Below are 24,276 nucleotides of genomic sequence, written 5' to 3'. Positions count from 1 at the left end.
GCTTTTTTGTTCAAAATCAGAGACTGACATGAAGACAGAGACTGACTTCTTTTCATACCAAGACTAATAAAAGATTCCCCTTTTACTTCAACATCCTAATGGATTCACCCTTTTTTAAAATAGTGCCTTTAAACATTGGAGTTCTTTTTCTAATTTTCCTCACTTAGGACGATGTAAATGCATATTTTCCCACTTCCTACAAAAACATCTTACACTCAGATAATAGTTTTTATGAGGTTTTTGAAAAAAGTTGATAGTAGGGAAATGTTTTGGGAAGAAAAGCCTCTATTTTCCTTTTGAAGTTTTACTAAGACATAAAAAAACAACTAAAAAAAAAAAAACCAGAAAATAAAGCATAAAAGGAAATTTTATAACTGCAAACCAGGAAAGTTCTTAACTGTGACTGTTAAAGAGAAATGGGGTTTGAGATGACAGGTAGCCATGAACAGCATTTACACTTAGACTAGTAATGTATCTCAACTTTAGAGCTGAATATTGGCAGAACATAAGCTATAGAGTCACTTTCTCATCAAATAGCTTATAGGGATAAGGGTGGACTTGAAGGCATTTTAGAGAATATCAGTTTTCTGCATTGCCATGGACAATAAAAGGAAAAGAGGCTTCTTTAGTCTCTGTCTTCAGAGCAAGCCACAGTGTTTAAGTTTACTAGGATTCCAATGCCATTAGGACACATTCAACGAGTCCTGGGAATTTTTATTGTTTTTAAAGGCAAATTTTATGCAGCCACATCTAACTCTTGCATCTCCCCTAACTTTTCATGCTGACTGGGGGGTCACTAACATGGAAAAATCTTAACAGCAGAAACGTAGTTCAACCGCCTGGACCTTATTGGTGATCTAGGGACCTTTGTACATTGTCTTTATCCATAGTATGTATAGTTTTCAAAATCTTGGTATTGCCTAGTTATTTATTCCAGATCACACCATTCTCTTTAGACCCTTAGTCTTACTCACACTGAAGCCATTCACCACTCTTTTCTTTCTGCCTTTTTCTCTCCTATTTGACTGACCTCCCTTCCCTCACTGATCTTTCTTTAACAATAATCCACTTGAAAAAGTTAAGGGTTAGACAAAACTCAGTCAGAAAAATGGAGATCCAGCAAGAATGCTGATATTATTGCCTAGATATTATTCTTCACTATTCTCTTGTCAAAGTTCTTTCCTTGGTCCCCAAAATACTGTGAAACTTCAGAGATTCCTCTCAAAGTCCCTTGCAATTAAAAACGGTAAATAAGTGGTAATTAAAAATATTAATATCATTTTCTTCTTAGCAGAGAAGGCAAGTCTTATAGGGCATTTAATCTGTGATTACTGCCATAAATTCTTGGATCTGAATCACATGCTGAGATCACAGGACGCCCAGAGAGGTTGTGGATGTTTTGTCCCTGCAGGTGTTCAAAACCAGGTTAGATGAGGCCCTGAGCAACCTGATCTAGTTGGTGGCATCCCTGCCTATGGCAGGGTTGTTGGAACTAGATGATCTTTGAGGTCCCTTCCAACCCAAGCCATTCTATGATTCTGTGATTATAAACAATTTCTGTTGTGCTCCTTTCTCACTCTAGAGGTTAAAATGGAAGCCCACTACACTACAATATATGGGAGAAAAAAATGAAAGAATTTTTCATGTTTTTATTAATTACAGCATAATTCAGAAGTTTAGTTTTTCTTTATCTATTCAATTTGCTAATTTTTCTTTCCAAAAATAGAACTAACAACTAAACTCAGAGAGATAACCTTAAATTCTTCTTCTCACACTACTTCATGGATTTGAAGTAACTCTAAGTTGAATGAGTGAGTGGGAATAAGAAAAAAAAGAATTGTTCACTGTTTATTTACCAGTAACAAATCCCATTTTTTAAATATTCTTTTTTACAGTCAGTGACAGAGCTAGGGCAAACATAAAAAGGAATTCCTGGATCATTACTTGATGCTATGACAGTCAATGAAATAAGAATAATATGGTGCCTAGAGAAAAATGTTAGATTTTCCTTGCAGGGAAAATAAATACCTCGATCCCAAACAGTAGACTAATGTGCTGGCTTAATAGTTAGCTGTGGTGTTTTTACACCACAAAAATTAACCTTCTATAACCATCTATTAGGATTGCTATATCTAGAAAGGAACTAAAAGAGAACATGAAGGAGCTTTGAATTATTGTCCAGTGAATTAGTATGCTGCAGGTGAAATCAAATTAAAGTTAGAAAATGCCCCCCAAATGCCCCATTTTCACATTGTTAGAGAAGGGGGCAAATAGCCATTTTCATTGTATAGAATTTAAGGGTCTCAGGTGTTCATTACAGCTGATGCTGATTTGTCTCATGATTACATTTCGTTTTGAGAATGTTTCCTCTTGCTTTGTTGTTAGAAGTCTAAATAGAGAAGTTTTATCTTTTCTCTGGAGATCTGTCTCTTGCATAGCACAATGTACCATTTACAACAAGGGCTTAAGATGATTTTCAAGAGGAAATAATGGGATTTCTTAACCTTGCCACAGTGTAAAAGGGTGTTAAATGGAAATTCTGAGCTGGTGAGTAAGGTGATATCAACTGTATAAGTTAGAAATCTGGACACTAAGTTTGGGGAACAGGAATGAAAAGCTTCACAACTTTGCAAAAGAATGCAAAAGCATGGGAGAAATAATTAATGCTTTTAACAATAAGGTAATGAATGGCAATGAATTAGGTCATGCTGTATTTGCTGAGGAGGCACCTTATAGCAGGAACAAAGCTAATAGAATCCAACTTCTTGTTGTCTAAGAGACTCAGCTTATAGAGTTCGTTGCATTCAGGTTGGTCTTGTCTAACAGGAGATAAATTTTCAAAATAAGAAAGATTTCTGTCCTCACTAACGTTGGCATTTACTGAGAGGAAAAAACCTCAAGCTATCATAACAATTTTCACCATTAGTGTTCATAATCTGTTACTGAGAACAGTTACGGGCTAGTTGTGTATATACTAAACACAGAATAATAATGTCTTTAGAGGGCAAATAAAAGCTTAATACAGTAACATGGAGTCCTGACTGGGTCCTAGTGCTCTTAAATGCTGACTGATACAAGGTAAAGTAATTTTTATCAGCAGAAGAACTAGTAATTTTTCTGCGGAAGTGGAAAGAGTGTGAGGGGGTAAAACAGTACAAGTTATATACATTAAAATAACTCTGAAAAGTTAATCTAATTTTTTTCTTATTCTGAAAGATTTGTTAGTTCTGTTAAAATACCATGAATTTTAGAATTTGTTTTTATCTCCCCATAATGTTTGTTTATTTATTTATTTATTTATTTATTATCAAAGGTGCTGTTCATTGAAGAAAAAGAAAAGCAAGTTTAGCAAGCTTTTCCTACATCTTCAATTAAATTCAATAATTTCAGAAATTTTTACAAATGTAAGGGACCAGTCCATATGTCTTCCATGTGTATTTAGGTCCATTCCTTTTTAAGTCCTGATAGCCAATTTCAGCCATATTTTTAAAAGTGCAAATATTTTTCTGGACTGAAAGGATGATAGAACTCAGTCATCATGTAATCTTTTTTGGCAGCTACTTTCCCATAAATTAGCAGGTGTCAAAATCCATCCAATGGACCCACCATTAGGAAGGCTGTTACCTAGTGGGTATGTCACAGAGAAAGCGGATCATAGGACATAAAAGACACAAATCAACAGGTGAAGATTAGCTTTTTTTTTTTTCCTACTTATCAGAAAATTTGTTTATTCACCTTGGTATTCATTTATGGATGGGATTTTCAAATTGCTTTTGTGTATTAGGTGCCTAAAGCCTTTGTTGATGAGATCTTGACACCTAAATTCTCAAGGATTGTTAAAAATCAAAACATAAAATATCAGATGTTTATTTTAAATACTATCCATATTAGCCATTATTCTTATCTGAAAGATTTTATGAATAATTAGACATGAATAATTTATATAGAAAGGTGAATGGATTTTGAGCTTCTTTTTTTGAACTGATTTTCTCTGAATTATTCACAGATTTCCTCACTGAATATTTTTGACTTTAGTCTGTTAACAAACAGGTAATAATTCACACTGTTACTCAGCAAAATTAAAGTTTCTTTCTATTAATTATATAACTAGCACCATATCATGAATTTTATAATCATTTATATCATATGGATCTCAATTCATAGTACCATTCAATTAGTCAGTTACATGTTATGGAATTTGCAGTGTGCTGCTGGCTACAAAGGTGAAACAGAGTGTTCATTTTCAAAAAGAAATGAGCTTAGATATTTAAGTTATTGTCAAGAATATTATTTCCCTTATTTGCTTAACTCTGAATTTTTAAATATGTATGAAGGTGCAAATCTTTCTCCTTTTTCCTTTTTTTTTTTAATTTTTATTTTCTAATCTTTGCTTGAAATGATATCACTGGCAAAGTTACTTCTATACTATACATTGTTAATGTCTTTTGTTTGATAGCCAATACCTATTCAATTCATAATTTACATGCTTATGTCAAACAAGTATAAGATAGGGGAAGACCACAAGAGCAGACATTGTTTGTGGATTTGTTGCTGAAATATTTTGCAAAGGGTAGTAAAAGGAGAGTTTTCATGCACACACATATATTTTGACAAATAAATTTGGAAATGGTCAAGTCTGCTGAAAATTCATTGAAGGAATAGTAATATTAGGTCATTTGATCTCTCCTGCCAAGAACTGCTGAAATTCTATCTTGGAAACATAGTGCCACATAAATGACATTTAGATTTGTAAGTGTAGTTCTAATCTGTGTCAGGCACAATAAGGTATTATAAACATCTTTTACACAAACACATGCACAAGATTTAAAATAACATGATGTTAGTCACTGTGGTTACTGTAACTGAATTATTCAATGTTATTCAAATTGAAAATTTTTATACTAGATATGGGTTGTTGTACTTTTACGTTTTGCTGGGGTTTATTATTTCAGTTGCTTTTGTGCTGCCAAATATTCCATTTATCCTCCTTATTGTTCGACTAACTGCACTGTCCTTTCATAGACACCCTGGTAACAAACACAACTGAAATATAAGTAATTCCCTGACCCAGTGGGATGGTGGGCTTCCTCAGCTCCAGATGAAGTGAGGATTGTAACATATCTGGAATCACAACTTAAGACAGAAAGCTCAGACATAGAGCTTCAGGCATGAAAACAGCAGGAGAACAGAGGTATACTGAGGTAGAAAACACTTATATGGTATTATTATTTTGAGGAGAAAATCTTCTGTTCCTGAAATCTCTTTTGACAGAGTGGTGCTTTGTGGATAAAAATCTTCATAACAGTTTTTCTTCCTACTTACTGGTTAAGAAGAATGTAGTAGTAGGAAATCCCAGTGAGAGTGCTAATGTAACTCTGTCAACTAGCAATGGTTTTACTTCCCATTTTTTTCTACCAAAAGGCTGAAGGAAAGTGACAGTACCAAAACATAGAGAACATGTACCCAGGGATACAGCCAATGTCTCTTGGGAAAGATCTATAAATCATGTTCACAGAGCTGTCTGAATTGTGTTGGAGTCCTCTCCAATCTCCAGGAAAGTAGATCATGTTCAAAGTTTATATAGTTCTCATTCACTTTACAGTATGAGTTGAATGTTGTTCTCAATGCAATGAGGATGAAGTGAGGAATTTCACTTCAAGCCTTGATGCATGTTATGAGTTTGAAAAAACAAATTGCTGCTCCCTTAGGTCAGATTTCCAAGGTTTATATACATAATTATATATATATATATATGCATCTCAACATTGAATGCATATGAAAAAAAGTGAGGGCACATATTTTGTTTCATTGGCTAGTATTTCTCTGAACTTTTTTTTTTTTAATGTGATTTCTTTGACTCACTGTTGGAATCATTGAAGAAGTTTCTTGTTTTCCTAATTTACATACTTCATTATCAGTTGTTTAAGAAAGGGCACTAGCTGTGCTCTTAATTTAGATATTGTGTTTAGGAAGACTAAAATATCAATTTCGCAGTCTAATAACATGAACTAGTAGTTCTGTCTGTGTGATGAAGCCTGTTTTCTGATTATTCGTCTCATGTTTGGATGTTCTGGTGTCTCATACAAGGCAAAAAATGTCATTTTATTACTATTATTACAGCAATCACAATAGTGAGAGTAGATGTACTCTCTTGTATCTAATATGGTTGAAGCCCTTCTCTTAAGGAGAGCACAAATACAGGTCTATTCAGTGTATGGCTGCTGTTTTTTCCTGAAATTTCTAGGAACAAAATGTATTTTTTTTTTCCAAGAATAGTTAAACTGGGCCATTCAACAGAAAAGTTTTTGAATGGAGAGAAAAACAAAGAGACCACACATACTCACCTACAAAGAAATACACAGCACAAAATTGCACAGACTTTCATTTCATAGGAAGCCACACTTAAATAATAACTTAATTGTAGCATTCAGGTATGTGTGAACAACTCTATTAATTAAAATCCTAACTCAGAAACAGTCAAGTTTATTTTGAAAGCTTATTTTGAAATGTGTTTTTAAATCTACATTTATTTTAAAAAGCAGTTAAGCATAGATATGCTTAGACCATTGAAGTTAGCGTTGATTTTTTTGTATGTTTTTTCTCTACTGAAGATTCTGTAAGTGACAGCTACAATAAAAAAGTGAATGCTCAGTCAAGTAGAGTTTGACTGTGACCAGAAGGACAATTGTCTCTTTTTGTCACCTCATTATTTGTATTCAGCAAGCTAGAGTAAGTTGTAGTATCAAAAACATATTATTGCTATGTTTCAGATGTCCAGCACTGCATTTTCACTGTGAACTAACTGATTTGGGTTCTGACATATAAAACTTCCAGGAAAAAGTTTTAAAAGTTCATATTGTGCAAAAGTGCAAAAGATTTTGGTGATGTGAAAGGCAAGCAGAATGCTATTCAATCCTTATATCTCAGGAACTGTTTGGATTTGTTAGCTAACTGACAGAACTGTTTTTTCAGTAGGTTCATTTAGGCATGATTTATATAAACAAATCTAAATGTATTTAGGCTGACTTTCTACGAGTCCATAGTTTATCTCATTATTATACTTAGAATTTACCTGTCTCATAATATTTTTCCAACCTGTCAGCCTGTTTCAGTCAAAACTTAGCAGAAGTTTTGTAACATACTATCTTTATGAAGATAGTAAATACTTATAGGTTTCCTGAAAAATGGTAGCTGGCTAGAAGCAGGGGTGTGTCTTTATTTCCTGTGGTGGGGGCAGAGATGGGGAGAACTCAGATGTTATTGTGAAGGACTGACCATTCATAGCTGTCTAGTGAACCTTCTAGCCAATCTATATCTTCTGTGTCTCTTCAATGTGTTCTCTCTTGGTCAGGGTACAGACCAAAGGAGTAGACAGAGACATGGGGAGAAAATAGAAATACATAAGGGGATTAGGGCTTAAGACATGGTCTTGGGAAGTGTGTAGTGGAATTGACGAAATGGATTTAGGCGGAAAATGTAACTGCAATATTACAGGAAAATACAGCAGAAATTGCAGAAAGTTCACATTATAAAATAAATGTTTTTTTGGCTTAAGAATTTATTCCCTGTATGGCTACAGCAATGAGTAGATATGAAAGTGTTAATTCTAAACAGGCATTGAGGAAGCTGGAGGACAGAATATGCCCTTGTTTCATGTACTGCTTAGTAAAAAATCAGTCACTATTAATAAATTGCAGTTGATGTACACCATGACTAAGTAAGAAGGTATTTAAACGGGGGGAGATTAATAATATGGAGGGTAAAGAACAGAAAAAAAAAAAACAACTGTTGTATTGGAAGAAGGACTGATGTGGTCCTAAAATGTCTCAGAAGCCTCCACATTGGGTTCTCAGAAGACCTACAAAAGGATTTTCTGTGAGGCTTAGAATGTAGAGTTGGCAAAGAATTCTAAACCTATTCCTAACCAACAAATAAAAGCATCAAAAGGAAATAGAACATGATAAATTTCTCAAGATAAAAGCGGTACAGAGACAGCTAGTCAACAGCTGTGAAAACAGAATTAAAACTTGCATAAATTGGAAACAGTATTCCCCAAACCAAAGCTGAATCCAAATAATACAATATGTATAATCTCAACACAGGATTCAAACTGGGTCAACCGGACATTGTGACTGATTTGGTGGATGACTGCCAGCATACCCAGGCAATTGCAGCCTATTGACCAATGTCAAACAGTTCAAGTTTGCTTTCCACCAAGACTTCAATTTTTCAGATAAATATATCTTTGAGCATATGAGCCAGTAATTACTCAACAACATAGTGCTGAGTGTTAGGTTTGAAGCTTAAGGCAAATCATATTTAAATGTATTTCAATATGGTATGTAGGTGATAAGAATAAGGATTTAAAACATACATGGGATTTGGAAGAACGAAGGAAGGACAAATTCTAGAGAGCATCAGAAGTGGACAAAGAAAATTAAAAAAGGTATAAGACTAATATAAAGGAGCATGCTAGTTCTATTTGGGGAAATAGGGCATTGGTAGTGGGTTTGTTTGTATATTCTAATTAAATTAGTCAATTTATTTAAGAAAAAAAAAATCTATGGTTGTTCTGTCCCTCTTATTCTCTCTTTATACTGAATGTTTATCTTACAATTGCAGGCCAGATATATGCTAAGCGTTTTCTGTATCAACAAATCTGTGAAATAAAATCTACATATAACTACTAAGTACAAGTGGGACAAGATGTGGACTCAAGACACTGGCTCAAGATTGTCTGTACTGTCTATCTGTTAGCATGTCCTCTGGCATTGGTCAACAATCCTTCTGATCAGAATTTCTAATCAAATGTTAGGGTTACTGGCATCTCAGTTACTATTGATGTTGGCGTTCCCTTATCACTCTGATTATTACTTCTACATTCTCCTTTTCCTTTTTGATGGTGAGATTTATTCTCATTCTCATTTTTAAAATGGATGCCAAAAGATGCTTCATCTTCTGCCTCTGTGCTCCTGTGAAATTGTTTCTTATGACATTATTTGCCCTACATTGAAATTGTCTCCTGCTAGCTTTTTATGACTCACAGTTGTTTGTCTATACTCTTGATCTGCCAAACATTTGTCCAGCCTTATATTTCTGTTTCTCAGACAACTTCTATATTGTTTCTTAATATATCAGCAACAATTTATAAGGTAAATTCTTCATGCTTCTTAAACTGTTTGCATCTTCTAGGCATTATCAAACCTATGTAATTCATAGAATTAAATTCTCCCCAAGACACCACTTCCACTGTGGCTGTAAAAAAAAAAAAAAAAAAGTGTTGCCTATGCCATTTTTCATTTCCTTCTTCTTGTAATTTCTACTGCTGTACGTGTAATAGCTTGAATGTTCTTTGGTTTCTATTTTATTACTATTTCGTTCAAAGGAGATTTAATCCATTGCTTAAACACTGTAAAAGGAGTCAGTCTTGCATGCATTATCTAAGAATTTTCTCCCATGAATATCAAATAAGAAAAGATATATCTTCAGTCTGAGCACTTGTGAGGGCAGAAGAGCATTTGACTAAATCATGGAGATGTACAACCTAGTGTAAAATAATTAATGAACCAAGTTTACAGAAGAAATATGTAACCCTTATCAACATTTCCCCATGAATTAATGCCTCTATATGTAACAAGAAGAGAGAACTGGTAACAACAGACATGGAGAGGGCTGAGGTACTCAATAACTTCTTTGCCTCATTCTTCACTGCCAGTCAGACTTCTTCCAACTCTCATTTCCCAAAACATGAAAATAAGGGCTAGGGGAGCAAAGTGCTTCCCACTGTAAGCAAAGAGGAAGTTCAAGAGCAACCGGTGAAACTGAGCAGGTACAAGTTTATGGAGCCTAATGACATGCATCCCAAGGTCCTGAGGGAACTGGTTGATGTAGTTGGCAAGTCTTTCTCCATCATATTTGGAAAATCCTGTCAGTCAGGTGAAGTACCTGGTGATCGGAAAAAAGAGAACATCACTCCCAATAAAAAAGAGTAGGAAAAAAAGGATAGAAAGGAAAACCCGGGGAACTACAGGCTGGTGAGCTTCATCTCTGTGCCTGAGAAACTCATGGATCAGATCCTCCTGGAAACAATGTCAAGGTATGTGTAAGACCAGGAGGTGATCCGAGACGGCCAGCATGGCTTCACCAAAGGCAAATCATGCCTCACCAATCTGGTGGCCTTCTATGATGGAGTGACTGCATAAGTTAACAAGAAAAGACCAAATGATGTCATCTACCTGGACTTCTGCGAGGCCTTTGACACAGGAGGTACCACATGACATCCTGCTCTCCAGATTGGAGAGGTATGGATTTGAAGGGTGGACCATTCAATGAATAAGGAATTGGCTTGAAGGCTGCACTCAGAGTGGTGGTCAATGGCTCTATATTCAGGTAGAGGCCAGTGATGAGTGGTATCCCTCAAGGGTCTGTCCTGGAACCAGTACTGTTTAATATCTTCATCAGTGACATAGACAGTGGGATCAAGTGCACCCTCAGCAAGATGATACCAAGCTGAGTGGTGCAGTTGCTACAACAGAAGGAAGGGATGCCATCCAAAGGGACCTGGGCAAGCTTGACAATTGGGTCAATGTGAACCTAATGAGGTTCAACAAGTCCAAGTGCAAGGTGGTGCACCTGCATCGGGGCAATCCCAAACATGAGCACAGACTGCGTGGACAACTCATTGAGAGCAGCCCTGCAGAGAAGCACTTGGGGGTTCTGGTGGACCAAAAGCTTGATATGAGCCAGCAGTGCACACTTGCAGCCCACAAGGCCAACTGCATCCGGGGCTGCATCAATGGAGGAGTGGCCAGCAGGTCAAGGGAGGTGATTGTCCCCCTCTTCCCTGCCCTTGTGAAGCCCCACTTGGAGTGCTGCATCCAGGAGTGGGGCCCCCAGCACAAGAAGGATGTGGGATTGTTGGAGCAGGCCCAGATATCCAAAATCCAAAATATGTTACTTAGTACCTCATATGTTGTGTCTTGACGTTTATGTTTTAGTTTCATCCTCTAGTTTTCTTCCTCTTCCTCTGATTTCCTGCATGTGCCTAAGATATTAATTTTTTGGTCCTGATCCTGCAATTTACAAGCAATTATTTCAGGCAATAGGGTTCTGCTTTTTACAGTAAACTTTACTTGGTGGAGTTTTCAGAAAGACTATTTTTCCATTATGAATTCAGAAAAGTAAATTGAAGAACACATAATATAGTCAGAGATAGCTTGGTAAATATTGCTTTGTGTTTTAGGTATATTCATTAGAATAACTGAGGAAAATTAGGTTATGTTCAGAGCAAAGTGGGATCTGCAATTTTTTCCTTATCATGAGGAAAAGAATACTTCAGGTGATACTCTTCAACAACACAAAGAGCCCTTTCCAATGACAAAAAAAAAAATCAGGAACAGACAAAAAACAACACAGGAATGTCACAAGACATTTCTAGAAGACATGACGAGAACACTGCAATTCAAACAACTCAGTTGTGCATGAGATCTATATGGGACATTGCCTGTAAGTGGTAGCATCCAAAGAGTTTCATAATTCCAGTCTTTAGTCCAGGCAACATCTGTATTAGGAGCAAAAATCAGTAAGTGTTGAAAGCTGCACATTTTATTATTCATAGGATCATAAAATCATTTAGGTTGGAAAAGACCTCTAAGATCATCAAGCCTGACCCTTAACCTAGCACTGCCAAATCTACCACTAAACCAAATCCCTAAACACCACATCTACACATCTTTTGTATACCTCCAGGGATGGTGACTCAGCTACTTCACAGGGCAGCCTGTTCCAATGCCTCACAACCCTGTCAGTGAAGGAATTTTTCCAAATATCCAGTCCAGACTTTCCCAGGCACAACTTGAGGCCATTTGCTCTTGTCCTATTGCTTGTTGCTTGGGTGGGAGAAGAGACTGACCCCCACCTCTCTACACCCTCCTTTGAGGTAGTTGTAGAGAGAAATAACGTCTACCCTGAGCCTCTTCTCTAGGCTAAACAACCCTAGTTTCCTTAGCCACTCCTCATAAGGCTTATTTTCTGTGAGAAACAGTCTGCAGCCGATAACACAGGCTCAGGCAAGGATCTCAGTGAAGTAACATTTTTGTTTGTGATTGCAATGGCAGGCATCCTGCAAGCAGGAGTGCACAGCAGAAGTGTATCATAACTTTATATCCCCTATTACGTGATGCTTGATTCCTTGCCTGTTTCCTCAATGGCTGAGTAATACAGGTTCACAACCTACTTGATGCTTGTTACCGTACCATATATGTACAATTTTATTTGAACAACCTTCTTTAATTTCTCCTTTCCCCCGTTTTTTCCTTTTTTTTTTTTTTTTTTTTTCTGATTTCACAGCTGCTTGTCCTGTTTTTCTTAGCCATCCTCCTTATTTTGGGACAGTGGGACCTTCTACTGTCCCTGTATCTGCTTAACATACCCCCCACTGTTATGCCACTCTTTTGCTTGTGCAATCACTATTGAATATTTAAGGTTAGTAGAATTTTCCACTGAAAAAACACAACTTTAATTCTTAAATTTTCTAGACCCTTCACTAGCTTCACTGTTTTTCTTTGGACACAACGATTCGGTTTAGAAAGCTTCATTTAAGTAGCAACAGATAATTTCCAGATGTCAAATTTACTTCATCTAAGATCAGAATCTTGCTTTGGGGTGCACTTTGGTAATTATGGAAAATTTATGACTGTCATATTGCTAATTTAGCTGCTTAGTGATTTAAGCTAGTGCAATAAATCCAAATCTCTGTGCTGAAGTAAGCTTCCTGGAAGACTAAGTAAATAAATAAATCTCCTTTCTAGACCATAGGGATTTTAAGAACTAGTAGATTTTCCATGGTGAGAGTGGACTATAGAAATATGGTTATTTAACTTTTAACAAATCTGGTCTGTGATATTTTGTGTAATGATAACTTCTTTGGGATAAAACAAAGGACCTTGGGGAAACATCTGCATTCATGAATCCTGGCTCCATTTTGAATTTCTGCAAAATATACATGTTGCTCATGATTAAATATTTGTACATCATTCTAAACCAAGCAAATACTTTCATGGCAATATTGCCTCCCAAATCAGTAACGACATAAGTGAAACACAGGGTAAACTCCTGAGTACTACTGCTTTTCAGTTGAAACACCAACGTTTGGTTGTTTGTTCTTTTCTTTTAATCTGAATCTTGTTAGTATTCCTTATTATGCTTGGACTTATATTCACTGCTTTACACAGAAACTTCTGAAACTTTTTTTCCTACAGAGAATAGTAAATTACTTACCCAGTCTGGCTGCTCTGAAAGTAAAAACCTTTGCTTATCACACACGTAAGAGAAGAGAAAAAATACTCTGCTTGTGTGGGCAGTCTAAAAGAGATAAAAAATATAATCTGCTCCTCAAATTCTAATTCTGGGTGAGAGTTCACTAGTTGTATTTTATACTTTCATAAAAATTTAGCATTTTGAAACACAAAAATCTATAATATTTCATCTGAATGTGACTTTCATATAAACCTTTAGGAAAAGAAGCTCTGGACAGCTTTGAGGCTATTTTAGGGAAAGTCTACGAGGATTGCTCTGCTTATCCCCAATATTTTAATTATAAGTTGCTCTCATCCTAACTTGCTACAGTATCCCTAAGTTGTTCTTTAAAAAAAATATATATATATATTTAGGTAGAATTTAGTTCTGCTAGGAATATAGTTGCCACCTTAGTGAAGTCCTCTCTCTTGAGTGTTAATGTTTAGCTACATTTTGGGTGCACTTATCTAGAATTTCAGTCAGTCATATTGTCTCACATATTGCCTCCCAGAGACAATATTTTGTCTCCCAAAGATGGAAATCTAATATTCAGTGGAACACAACTGGAATACCACTAGTCTATCTGAATAAACACAGATAATTTTTACAAACATTGTATATTCCTGCTTAGTTAGAAGATTGCTAAAATGATTTCAGTTTGATTCCAACCCGAATGAGTTAAAAACATGATCTTATTCAGTCCAGAAACATATGCCTATTTACATACTCTACTACAAATTTAGCCAAACAACATTTCAAAAATTAATTCATTTTTGGAAAAAAAAGTCTTGCTAGCACATGAGAATTCTTGCCTACCCGACTGAATCTGTAATCCATTTTGACATGAAACGAATTCTACAGCCAAGTCTTCTTACAGACTTGATTCCTCTGTAGAGGCACACTTGCCAAAATTCCTTTTACTGCCCATATGTTTTAATGGAATATATACATTGATACAGAGAAAATAAAAAATAAAAAAAAAAATCCGCTGTACTGAGAGCTCACTTTGTACTATAAGACACGTTAAAGGAAACATCATTTTAAACAGAGTTGTAATCATCTGCTACACAGTCTAAATTTAAAAGATTACAATTTACTGTTGTTTGCAATGTAAGCTAAAAATGATGGAAGTACGTCCTTGTAGTTTTGTTGTTTGTTTGTTTGCTCACTTGTTTGTTTTTGTTAGTTTAGTTTTGACCAGTGGAATGTGAATCGTTTCAATTTTTCCTGTGTATTACCCAACAACCTCAAAGGAAACTTTTCCCTTGGGGCATATCTTCAGTTGGAAAAATCTAACAGAAATTTCATTGCACATTAAGTAATGTCTCAAGTGAATATAAATAAATAAATAAATGAAACATAAATGGTTTGTTAAGCCGTCAGAGAACACCAACCCACCCTTTTCAGAAAAGCCTGTATTTAATGCCATGTACAAAATGCTCTGAGGTCTACAACCAATTTCTTTGGTAATCTAATAAGTTTGAAAAGAGGGAACAGAAAAACTATCTAAATTTTAAGTTGAGCTTATTTTATGCATGATACCCTATGATATGTGTGTCTGAAAAAAAAATTTGAAAAAAAAATGAATGTCACCCGTAGTCTTTTTGCCCTATATATCCTTTTTCTGAATTAGCATTTGTTAAACTCAAATCTGAAACAGCATATGTTACTTGAAATGTAAACCTAGCAGTTACTCATTGAGGTATTTCTGATAGTGATATTTCTTCAGTCCGACTTGAAAGAAAAAATACTCAAAAAAGTAAGAATTTGAACAGTTATGAGGCAATGCTCACATCTCAATGACCACAGTTTTAAAGCTGCAGTCAGCAGAGATTATTGCACTGCAAAATGCCTTCTTTACACAGATTTTGTTTACTAGGCTGGCAGCTGCATGTTAAAACAGACTGAGCATCTGAATTACCTAGATGTGGGTATCTCATATGCAGCACCTTACAGAGATCTAATCCAAGCATGGCATTAATGACGCACCTTGTGCAAAATAAATGTCTGTAGCCTTTCTGAAGATAGTATATGTGTGCAGTGGGAATGTTAGTATGAAGTACAAAACAAAGTTAATTTATTACATATACAATACATATTCCAAGCTGATTATCTTTATGAGGTTTAAATGAATATGCTGTGGAATTGGATTAACTAAATTGTAAAGAATATTTATGTTTTAGAATAAGTGCCCTCAGTATACTGTCTTCTCTACTAGAGAAATAGCTGTGCTGTAAATTCACATCATGTTCACTAGTTTCAAAGTATATGGACTGAGAATTGCTGTCAACAAACATACTTTTCAGCAGGTGATTCATGTCTGTTGACTGAAGAGCTAAGTACTCTAAAATGGGTTCTAGATTGGGATCCGTTGTCCATGGCTTTCTAGACCATACTTTGTGTACTATCCATAATTTATCAGAAGTCTAGGGGGTTGTTTTGATATCTTTTTATTACTAGATTCTTCTAAAATGTCCCTCACCCGTTCACTTCATTCATATGCCAGATTAGTGTATGAGAGCATGCTTTTTAGGACACCATTTTAATTCCTAAAGAAAAACAAACAAACAAACAAAAAAACACTAAATCAGAGAGGCTGATGGCTCCTCTACTCTAGTTCTGTGCAATACTGTTCTGTTCTTAAGCCAGACTCATTTTTTATAGGCCTGTTGAGCCCCCTTCCAAGATGTAACTTTGTAAGTGAGGTAAAGAAAGCAAATTATTTGTTTCAGTGTAGAGAACTACAGATTTCTGCTAATAGATAACACCTGAAAATATACAAAACTTATGTCCAAGTTGGAAAGCCATGTCATGAAAAATGTTCTATTTTATGTTCCATTTCCCCAAAGTCAATATTTTACTTTTCTGTAATGGTTTTAATTTTTATTTTTCTCTATTTTTCAGTTTTAACATTTTCCTCAAAACAGATTCTCATTATAACTCGTTCAACTGTCACTCATTTAAAAACTAAAGATTAAAATGTTTTATTGGTATTCAAAATGCAATTTATCAGTTTACAAAGTTTCATTAATTTTTCAGATGAAGCAAAAGCTGGCTCAAATGAGGTGTTGATTAACAGACATCACTTTTTCTATTGAAGTAATTATTGTAGTATATCCTGTAATCAAAAAATGAAGATAACTTTTTTGTCTTAGAGAATAATAAATATATTTTCTTCATTAATTCTCCTTCTTATTGATTCAGTTCAACATACTATATTGTTAGAAATGTGGTTTCTATTATAATAAGATCTGGCAGTAACAAAAGTGAAAGAACTAGGAAAAAAAAAGACTACTACAAAAGACTACTACAAACTACTACAACTTTGGAGCAGTTTTGGGCATCTATAGACCATCCTGAAGTCTATAAAGATTCCTGTGTCTGCTGGGGGAATACTGAAACACTATTTTCTTCCAGATAGAGATGGATCTCTGGAGTTGAAAATGGTGTGCAGTATGACAAGTGGGTGTTGGCACCATACAACTGAGACAAAAGAGCTTTCCTTTCCTTCACTACAATGCAGTATCACCTCTGCCTAGCCAGGCCAGTGTTCCAGCTACATCTACTACTTTAACATAGGGATTAAAGAAAGGCCTGAATGAAAAGAATAGTCTGTGTTGACCTATAGATTTCATTTTAGAGGAAATAAAACTAACCTGACAAGGTATGTTGCCTTCTTAATGTCTCTAGGCTTCTGCTATTGTCCCTTTACAGCATGCTTCATTTCATTTCTCACATGGAAAACAGTAATAATATTTCAGAGTTGCTAGCAGATGGGAATCTGGAATTGGTTATGTCAAAGTCTACAGAGGAATTTTTAAAGTCAAAGTTTAAAAATAAATATAAGTAGTGACAAAATATAATGAAGCTGTAATCAGGCAATAAGTAATATTTGTGTGACTTGTTAGATAAATATATACTAAGCTATACTTTGCACGCAAAAAACCTCCAAACTTCCATCAGTCCAAAGTTCACAATTTCTTTTCCTTCCCCTTCTCTGAGACGAAAGGAAGGAATCACAACTCATAAGTCCAGAGGAACAAAAAAAAAAACAAAAATAAAAACAAAATAAAATAACCAATAATAATAATAATAAAACACCCCATCTGTAGCCAGTTCGAAGCCAGTTGGGTATGCTTACATACTCCCTGTTTAAGTTTATCCTAAATTTGTATCAAATAACATAGAATCACAGAATCGTCTAGGTTAGAAGAGACCTCCAAGATCACCTAGTCCAACCTCTGACCTAACACTAACAAGTCCTCCACTAAACCATATCACTAAGCTCTACATCTAAACGTCTTTTAACGACCTCCAGAGATGGTGACTCAACCACCTCCCTGGTCAGCCCATTCCAATGCCTAACAACCCTTTCAGTAAAGAAGTTTTTCCTAATATCCAACCTAAACCTCCCCCGGCACAACTTTAGCCCATTCCCCCTCCTCCTGACACCAGGCACGTGGGAGAATAGACCAATCCCCACCTCTCTACAGCCTCCTTTAAGGTACCTATAGAGAGCGATGAGGTCTCCCCTGAGCCTCCTCTTTTCCAGGCTGAACAATCCCAGCTCCCTCAGCCGCTCCTCATAAGACTTGTTCTCCAGACCCCTCACCAGCTTCGTTGCCCTTCTCTGGACTCTCTTGAGCACCTCCATGTCCTTCTTGTAGCGAGGGGCCCAAAACTGAACACAGTACTCGAGGTGAGGCCTCACCAGAGCCGAGTACAGGGGGACAATCACCTCCTTAGACCTGCTGGCCACACTGTTTCTTATGCAGGCCAGGATGCTGTTGGCCTTCTTGGCCACCTGAGCACACTGCTGGCTCATATTCAGCCGACTATCAACCAGTACTCCCAGGTCCTTCTCTGCCAGGCAGCTTTCCAGCCAGTCATCTCCCAGCCTGTAGCTCTGCTTGGGGTTGTTACGCCCCACGTGCAGGAGCCGGCACTTGGCCTTGTTGAACTTCATGCAGTTGGCCTCAGCCCATCGGTCCAGCCTATCCAGATCCTCCTGCAGAGCCTTCCTTCCCTCGAGCAGATCAACACATGCACCTAACTTGGTGACATCTGCAAACTTACTGAGGGTGCACTCGATCCCCTCATCCAGGTCATCGATAAAGATACTGAAGAGGACTGGTCCCAGTACTGAGCCCTGGGGGACTCCGCTAGTGACCGGCCTCCAGCTGGATTTGACTCCATTCACCACAACTCTTTGGGCCTGGCCATCCAGCCAGTTTTTAACCCAACGAAGGGTATGCCAGTCCAAGCCACGAGCAGCCAGTTTCTTGAGGAGAATGTTGTGGGAAACGGTGTCAAAAGCCTTACTGAAATCAAGGTAGATCACATCCACAGCTTTTCCCTCATCCACTAAGCGTGTCACTTTGTCATAGAAGGAGATCAGGTTCGTCAACCCTGCCTTTCGTAAACCCATGCTGACTGGGCCTGATCGCCTGGTTGCCCTGCAAGTGCTGTGTGATGACACTCAAGATAATCTGCTCCATGAGCTTCCCTGGCACTGAGGTCAAGCTAACAGGCCTATAGTTTCCCGGGTCTACCCTCCGGCCCTTCTTGTAGATGGGCGTCACGTTTGCTAGCCGCCAGTCGACTGGGACCTCCCCTGGTAGCCAGGACTGCCGATAAATGATGGAAAGCGGCTTGGCCAGCTCCTCCGCCAGTTCTCTCAGTACCCTCGGGTGGATCCCATTCGGACCCATCGACTTGCGTACATCCAAGTGTTGTAGCAGGTCGCCAACCATTTCCTCATGGATAGCGAGGGCCACATCCTGCTCCCCATCCCCTTCCACCAGCTCAGGGTACCAGGTATCCAGAGAACAACTGGTCTTGCCGCTAAAGACTGAGGCAAAGAAAGCATTGAGCACCTCAGCCTTTTCCTCATCTTTTGTAACTAAGTTTCCCCCCGCATCCAGTAAAGGATGGAGATTCTCCTTAGTCCTCCTTTTTGCGTTGATGTATTTGTAAAAACATTTTTTTGTTATCTTTAACGGCAGTAGCCAGATTGAGCTCCAGATGAGCTTTGGCCTTTCTAATTTTGTCCCTGCACAGCCTCGCAACATCCTTATAGTCCTCCTGAGTAGCCCGCCCTCTTTTCCAAAGATTATAAACCCTCCTTTTTCTCCTAAGCTCGAGCCACAACTCTCTGCTCAGCCAGGCCGGTCTAGTTCCACACCGGCTCGTCTTTGGGCACGTGGGGACAGACCTCTCCTGAGCTATTAAGATTTCCTTCTTGAAGAGTGCCCAGCCTTCCTGGACTCCTCTGCCCTTCAGAACCACCTCCCAAGGAACTCTGCCAGCCAGTGTCCTGAACAGCTCAAAGTCAGCCCTCCGGAAGTCCAAGACAGCAGTTTTACTGGTCCCCTTCCTGACTTTGCCAAGAATAGAGAACTCTACCATTTCGTGGTCACTCTGCCCAAGACAGCTCCCGACCACCACATCTCCCACCAGTCCGTCACTGTTTGTGAACAGAAGGTCTAGCGGGGCACCTCACCTGGTAGGCTCTCTAACCAGCTGCGTCAGGAAGCTATCTTCCACGCTCTCCAGAAACCTCCTAGACTTCTTTCTCTGGGCTGTGTTGTGCTTCCAGGATATGTCTTGGAAGTTGAAGCCCCCACAAGAACAAGCGCTGATGATTTTGCAACTTCTGCCAGCTGCCTGTAGAACTCCTCATCTGTCTCCTCATCCTGGTTTGGCGGTCTATAACAGACCCCCACCAGAATGCTTGCCTTGTTGGCCTTCCCGCTGATCCTAACCCATAGGGACTCAACCTTATCATTCCCAGCCTCAAGTTCCACAACATCAAAACACTCTAATATGGAGAGCCACACCACCACCCCTTCTGTGCTGCCTGTCCCTTCTGAAGAGCCTATGGCCAGACATTGCAGCACTCCAGTCATGAGAGTGATCCCACCACGTTTCCGTGATGGCAACCAAGTCATAGCCTGCCTGCTGCATGATGGCTTCCAGCTCTTCTTGTTTGTTACCCATGCTGCATGCATTAGTGTAGATGCACTTCAATTGGGACATTGCTTTCTCCCCCAGCCTTGCCATTGTTCCCCCTGGCACAGCTCCAACAAGCCTTATTTCAGCCCCGTCCCCCTTCTTACCTAGTTTAAAGCCCTCTCAATGAGCCCTGCCAGCTCCTGGGCTAGGATCTGTTTTCCCCTTAGAAATAGGTGGGACTCGTCTGCGGCCATCAGGCTGGGTGCCGAGTATAGCGACCCATGGTCAAAAAAACCCAAAATTTCTGTGTTGGCACCAGCCTCTGAGCCATGTGTTAATCAGGTGGGCTTTCCGTGTCCTCTCTGTACCCCTCCCTGCCACTGTAGGGATAGATGAAAACACCACCTGTACTCCCACTCCATCCACTAACCATCCCAGTCCCCTAAAGTCCCGTTTGATAGCCTTCAGGCTTCTCTCTTCAATATTGTCACTGCCAGCCTGGACTATCAAAAGAGGATAGTAGTTAGAGGGACGAACCAGGTTGGGAAGCTTTCTGGCAACATCCCTGACCTTGGCCCCAGGGAGGCAGCAGACTTCCCTACGGGTAGGGTCAGGCCGACAAATAGGGCCCTCTGTTCCCCTGAGAAGGGAGTCGCCTACAATGATTACCCTTCTGTCCTTCTTGGTGGAGGCAGTCTTGAGGCGTGGAGTTGACTTCCTTGCCCTAGGCATCCTCCTGGGTAGACTTTCTACCTCATCCTCACCCACCGGTCTCTCAAGCTCCAAGGCCTCAAATCTGTTGTGTAAGGGCACCTGGGAAGGTGGGGCCGGTGGGGGGGGGGGGTCGCCTGCAGGGTCGAGCAGGGACCTGTCTCCATTCCTCCTCAACTCCTAGGTCCCCACCCTCTGCCTGACAGCGACAGGGCACAGGGCCCACCCCCATTTGGGGTGTCTTACCCCGGTACCTCTCCTTCAGGCCCTGCAAGGAGTTGCTCCACCAGTCTATCTCCCGCTCACACTCCCTGATAGCCCTCAACCTCTCCACCTCCTCCTTGAGTTCTGCCACCAGTCGGACCAGGTCATCCACCTGCTCGCACGTCACACACAGTCTCTCTGCCTCCCTTAGATGGCAGCAACAGGCTCAGACACTCCCTGCATCCAGAGACCTGAACTGCCACATTTTTGAGCAGGCAGTCAGTCTGGGTGGTTACAGACTTTCTAGAGAGAGCAGTCTGCCTGGTGTAGACCATTGCAGCCTAGCTAGCGGTCGCCAGCCATTAGAGGAGTTGTTCATATGGGCGGGGGGGAACGCTCTGCCCTCTCTGCCCTCCCTACTTGCCCTGCCCGCATGCACTACCATGCAAACTGCCGCACCACTCCCTTCTGACGCACCACGCCCTGTTTGTGCGCCCTGGTCGCCGCGCTCCTGGTCACTCGCGCTCCCTAGGGGCTGCTTTTGAACAGCCAGGGAGGGGACGCTGCTGGCTCCGCCTACGCCTCGTCAGCCTCCCTCACGAGGGCTGCTGGTGCCTGGCGGCTCCCTCGAGTGGCCTCGATGCTGGACAAAAAGCCCTGCCTGTCCCGATCCCCCGCTCCGCTGCAGAACGCGTCTGCCCCGGAGCCGATCGCCTTGGCAAGTATAACATACTTACATGTTTCCAGATTGCCAAGCTGGAACACCTTCTTCTATTATCTGAGTATATCTTTCATTTTTGCCTGCTTTCACTGTTTCCATGTTTTTATATGTTTGTTCATTTTGTTTTTCAGCTTTAAGCTGGTAGTATTTTCCTCTTCCCAGAAACAACTCAAGGAATAACCCCAATTGTCTTCCTTCCCATTGTCTTAATGCCTGAGGAAAAATAAATAGGATTGCCTAGAAACATGTATTGATATCCTTGTTCAGCTTCAGCGTACTGCTGAACTAAACTGTAACTAAACTATAACAACCATGGTGATCGTGGAGGGCTAGCTAATTATAAGTTTCCCTTAGGTATTTGCTGGTGGAAAATGTGTCATCTCCATGGTGTCAACTGCCAAGAGGAGAATGTGTCACCTCTGTGGCAAATCCTGCCAAGAGACTCTGTCCCAGCATTTATACTCAAAAGTACCTATCACAAAGATGCTGACTCTTACAGGGAGTAGAGCAGGTAGAGAATCTAATCTTGTCTAAGTAAGCTGAAAATCTTTTTTTCAGAAGATTCACTAGAGAATTTACCAAACTGTAGATACCACGTATAAGCTTTTTGACTGAATTGTAATTACTTTCCAGCAACAGCTGAAAAAGCATAGCTGTGAACCAAAATATAAAATGAAAATTCATAATGGAAAAAAAAAATCTATTGAACTTCTTACATTATATCCCCCCAAAAAACAAACAACAACAACAACAACAAAAAACAACCAAGACCAACAATAACAAAAGAAATATATAAAAGAGAATAATAATAATAATAATAAAAAAACTTAATTTCTTACATATCAAACATAACAAAAAGCCACAATTCTGAGTGACCTCATGGAATTAAATAATATCACAGAAGCTTTCTTTCCTTTTTTTTTTTCCTTTTATCTCTCCCCTGCCTATCCTTAATTGATAAAATGTCAACACATTTCAGATTCTAACTCCTGTTTAATTATACTGTTAGAAGTGACAGTATGTGTGGTATTTACTTAGACAGCCTCTACAGCTGGTCCATCAATTTGCTTCTAAAATCTTTGGTGCTGCAAAGTGCAAAAGCAAGCTAAAAAGATACAAGTGGTAATGGAAAATACAGGTTCCCATGGGTATATTATTGTGCTAATGTCCAGGAGTGCATCTGTGCTTTTCCCACTGAAAGACAGGCAGCTGAACACTTTGCGCTTAGTTGAATGTACATCTACTTACCACAACGATGAACTAATGATTCAGAGTCAGCCCTAGGTGCCTGAAAATCCTCTGGGAACCTTGAGTGAGGTGCTCCTGATTTTCAAGTAACTCATGGTTGAAAGAATAAGGTGTGCTTTGCACCCTAAGCAAAAAGTAATTTGAGAAAATGGAGCTACAAAACAGTGTAAGTGCTGAAGACATAGATGATCAGTGACCCATGCGTTGAAGAATACCCTTTAAAATTTTCTTTCAAACAAATTTCTGTTTAAAGAACATCTTAGGGAGAAATATTGTTTTATAAAACTACCGAGTGGCAATTTTGTTGCATTGAGGAAACTTTTGTCAACTTAAGAAATAGGCTTTTAAATCTGAAAAGATTTAAAAGAGAAAACAAAACAAAACAAAACAAACAAACAAAAAAGCCTTTCATATATCCTGTGTCTTTTCTTTCATTTTTTGTCTCATTGCAATTTGTAGTTATTCCCCCTGTCACAGAATCACCAAGATCTCCAAGATCATCTGGTCCAACCATCCCCCCACCACCAATGTCACCCACTAAACCATGTCCCTAAGCACCATGTCCAACCTTTCCTTGAACAACCCCAGGGACGGTGGGGACCCACCACCTCTCTGAGCAACCCCATCCAATGCCTATCTATTGTTTCTGAGAAAAAATTTCTTGTAATTTCCAACCTAAAGCTCCGTCTCAGCTTGAGGCCATTCCCTCTCATACTATTGCTAGTTTTCTGCAAGAAGAGGCCAACCCCCAGCTCCCCACAACTTCCTTTCAGGTAGTTGTAGAGAGCAATAAGGTCTCCCCTGAGTCTCCTCTTCTCCAGACTAAACAACCCCAGTTCCCTCAGCTGCTCCTCATAAGACTTGTGTTCCATACCCTTCACCAGCTTTGTAACCCTTCTCTGGACATGTTCCAGGGCCTCAATGTCCTTCTTGCAGTGAGGGGCCCAAAACTGAACACAGTACTCAAGGTGCAGCCTCACCAGAGCAGAATACAGGGGGGCGATCACCTCCCTGGTCCTGCTGGCTACACTATTCCTGATACAAGCCAGGATGCTGTTGGCATTTGGATCCTTCTCTGTTTTGGTTGTATTTTATCTAAGTGGACACTGGGCAAAGAGCAAGGAAGGTGTTAAAGAGCAAGA

General features: G+C 39.2%; 1 long non-coding RNA gene across 1 annotated transcript; it reads left to right on the top strand.

Moving 5' to 3' along the window:
* The first annotated feature begins 2,352 nt into the window (after window positions 1–2,352).
* LOC310893160 lies at window positions 2,353–10,295 on the top strand. Its single transcript, XR_014578768.1, has 3 exons — window positions 2,353–2,547; window positions 3,558–3,682; window positions 8,623–10,295. It is a non-coding gene; the product is annotated as an uncharacterized lncRNA (long non-coding RNA).
* The last annotated feature ends 13,981 nt before the right edge of the window (window positions 10,296–24,276 follow it).

This window comes from Anser anser (genome assembly GCF_964211835.1).
Source record: "Anser anser genome assembly, chromosome: 1".
Taxonomy (NCBI): Eukaryota; Metazoa; Chordata; class Aves; order Anseriformes; family Anatidae; genus Anser; species Anser anser.
Note: the sequence above shows the minus strand (reverse complement) of the source record. Positions and strands in the feature narration are given on the sequence as shown.